A 3,980-nucleotide genomic window follows, 5' to 3' on the forward strand; every position below is an offset into this window, starting at 1 on the left:
GCAAAACAACTAAGTGAAAAGAGTCCCCTCTACATATTCAGAAAGTATTAGATTTTTCAACTTCAGAGCAAATGTTAATAAAGTGGGCGCTGCTTTTATAATTTCATGCAGGGGAAATATTTCAAATGTGCGCTTTTTAAAGATTATTCGTTTATGTCTGTTCATCCAACAGTGCACTTAGCCCCAATTAAAGGATAACGTGATAAGAAAAACAATGAAGAAATGTCCACTTTTAGAGGTGGGAGGAAAACCTCCAGGGGAACCCACGCAATCAGGCAGGGACTGAAAACCCTATCCGGATGCTGACCTCGGTGGGATTCGAACCCAGGTCGCAGATGTGGAAGGCGAGGAGAGCCACTACACCAACCTTACTCCCCCTAAAACCGGACTCCCCATTGAGGTTTGTCCAGGCCAAGTGAAGGCACTGTTGCTGCGATGTAAATTAAACAGTGCTCAAAATGTGAACACCAAATATGCTCTTTAAAAAGGCTGGAGTGAAGAAGTTGCCTCCTGACCTTTGTCGTAATTATACGTGCACTACAATAAACCACCAAAATAGAGAACTTTTACCACAGCAAATATATGTATATAACAATACATCATTTTTCGGGCAGCACATGGATGACATCAGGGATCCCAAAGACATATTAACAAAGCAAATAGAAATGAAAATGGGTTCAATTGAAACTCAAAATGTCAATGGTTGTAGTATTATTTATGTTACATGGCCCCTTTAGTTAAACAATGACTAATGAATATTTTGGAAAGACACCCTAAATCTCCAGTGTTTTTCATGTAATCGCATTTTTCTAGACATTAATTTTTGCAGACTGCTAACTCTGCTTTTGTACATGGAGTTGCCAATGCAACAGTTTATTCATTCTATAACGCATTATTTTGTTAATTTACCCTATACTGAAATTGATCTGTAGTTTGCAAAGATGTTATCGAAGCAACTTCAAATGTTAACTTTTGTTGGGAACCGACAAGATCAGAATGCGGTTTTCATGTTTGACATTTGAGCTAGAAATTACAATTGATATTAGTCACCTCATGAAACGCAAAAATCGGTAGAACTGTTCACTCACAACACTGCTGTTGTGGATTTGCTATTCGTGCGGATGCCTTTTGTCCACTCACTGCTGTTTTCATTGATTGGCAGATCACCTCTTTTTCTGCCGGCTGTGCACGCGCAATGAACATAATCTTTAACATGTTACAATTACATTACAATTACATTATCCCATCACCAATCCACTTATCGGGCGTTTTATTATCTGTTTCACTTTTCTGTTGTAATTTAAAAATCAAACAAAATTTTGTTTGTTACTCTGCTCAATGTAGCAACTGTTCATCATTAATTAACTATCATTAATTATTCACTATTATTATAATTAACTCTCATCGTCATTAACTATTATTAATTCATTTTGAGTTCATACTTCCAGTTTCGTGTTTTGAGAGTTAAATTTGAATCTGGTAACTGAGTTCGTTAATTCACCCGAACAAAACAATTTGAATTCTCTATACTGAAGACACTGTTGCTATATTCACCTTGTGATTCGGGGCAAGATTTTTGCTTCATTACATAAAAGATCCCAGTACACTGTTTTCAAAATAGAATGGTCCATAAGGAGCAAGTCCATTCCAGAGATGGTGGTCGCTATGCAAACGCTTGCCTCAAATAACGAGGTATAGTGTCGTAAGTCTGTGGGAAATTCAAATTTTTGTTTCCGCGTAACTCAGTGTACCAGATTTTATGACCATTTAACTCGCAAAAGTCTTATTGGTTCGAGGTCAATCATTGTATGTCCGTTTGTAGACGTGGTATTTAACACATGCTTTTCTACCAACGATCCTTGGAAAACGGCTCATATTCCCCACTGAAATTTCTGGGTCGTCCCTGAAAATACCAGCTCCCATTAGGGCAAAAAGGCGTCCTGCTGTCATGAGCTCTGTTACAGTTTATAAATTAATTTATAAAGGGAGTTTCGCCCTCCCTGAATACGGGCATCAGCGACAAAGACTGATCGCCAAGGGAAGGTAACGGGTTTTTCCTCCTATGCACATGCATACTGCAATAATAAGTAATAAATGAATTAATTAATGAAATGCATAATAAATTGCTTTGCATGAAAGGATGCCATACCGTGCCCATACACATGCACAGATGATGGATGTCCTTATCTACAGTGCTACAATTCTATCTAGCGAGGAAAATGTCGTAGCGGCACCAGCTAACGGGTGTCATGCTTTGTGTATGTAATCATAAGATCATGCTACTGGCGAAAATATGATCAGACGATAATGCCGTTACACAGTGTGTGTAGGATACAGTTCCTTTGCAGTGAAATTCCTTGAAAAATAAAATTCATTGCATAATGCATTACGCTAAAGATGAAAACACAACGCAATAAAATTGACTAACTGCAAAAAATGACCAGCAAGCAAACATAATTTGTACTGTGGGCATAGGCATGATGGATCCCCCCCCCCAAATATAAAAGGTTATCTAGAGGCTCTGGAACTAAACCTGCTTGAATGGTGGATTTCCGATTAAGCCAGTCCATTAACTCTTCTATTGGAAACCTTGCTTCGCTTTAATTCCGCAACAGTAATTATACCGTACCTGTGCGACATTCACATAAAAGGAAGGAATCGAGACTTTTTTGTCGCGGGAGTAAAAATTATGCCAGGGGAACGGAGTTTTAATTCCGATTCTGAGAAATTTACGGACTTCCCAATAACCAACATGCATTCATTAACATTGAAAAATGAAAAACGAAATAAAAATGAATATCCTCTTTTTATGTAAGGTTCGGGATCGCAATAAAGATGTACATCTGCATATATTATGAAGAACACCCCAGGTTGTATCAACCCCCCCAGCTTTTTCAAGTTTCCATGGCCAGGCAGTTATTTAATAAATATCATCTCCCCGATACAAATTTTCGCCACTACTTTGTGTTAGAAAAATGTAAGCGATATCGAAGATCGATTTATTGCCGCGTATTACATCAGGATCTCTGCGTACATATCAACATTCGGACGGTCTACAGCTGAGTTAGGTTAAATAAAATGCACCTGTGCATGATGTGCATGAACATGTGCAGAGTATGTTGTAATTATGATTGATTTCATGACAGTGCGTGGGTTCTACAGTCACACTAGTTGAACACTCGACGATAGCTTCTTTCGTCGGTAGACTTTTCTTAATTGCACTTTACCGCATGTGATATACCCCTTGTTTACTTTAGACAAAAAAAGAAACACTGCTGTACCTGGCCCCAAAGTTTATTCTAACAATTGCAACTTTGAAAAACTTCCCAGTGTAGAGTCAACTCCTATTACATTCATTAAGGCAGAAGACAATAGCCTGCATCACTGTCTAGGCTTCATCATTTATCATATACGATTATTGTAGGCACGCCTTCACAGCCTTCATTGTCTGGTCCGCTGTTCTTGTTTCACGAAGAAATTTACGCGTGATGATTCACGCTTTGGAGGGCGGATACCGGACTCCGATGTCTGGAGGCCCGAGGAAAGCAGGCTATAATTGGACCGACAGAGGGCGCGCTACCTGTCAACTTTATTTCGCACGCAGGTTTTGGTGCAAAAAAGTAGACAGTGAAAAGTAGCTCTGTGTAATGCGTACATTTGCCTATCATGGCGTCCTCGTAATAAGACGCACTGTGCTTTTTGGGCCTGACCTGTTGGCTTTGAACGTTTTGTTTATGAGAGATCAGTGGGCCTATATACTTATTAAGATTGGTGTCTGTAATAGACACAAACTTCTGCACCAGTTACAAATTCAGGCTGAGTTTGGGCGGCTTGTTCCTGTATGTTTGCGAACAGCTCGATTTATTGTTGGCCTGAACAGCTCGATTTATTGTTCGCCTGTAGCGCCTGAACCAAGAGTAACAACCGAGCTGTTCGTAAACATACGCCGGAGAACAAGCCGCCGGAGGCATAGAGGGCGG

Source organism: Acanthaster planci, linkage group LG10 (assembly GCF_054643075.1).
Source record: "Acanthaster planci isolate LZ-2023a linkage group LG10, COTS_SCS, whole genome shotgun sequence".
Taxonomy (NCBI): Eukaryota; Metazoa; Echinodermata; class Asteroidea; order Valvatida; family Acanthasteridae; genus Acanthaster; species Acanthaster planci.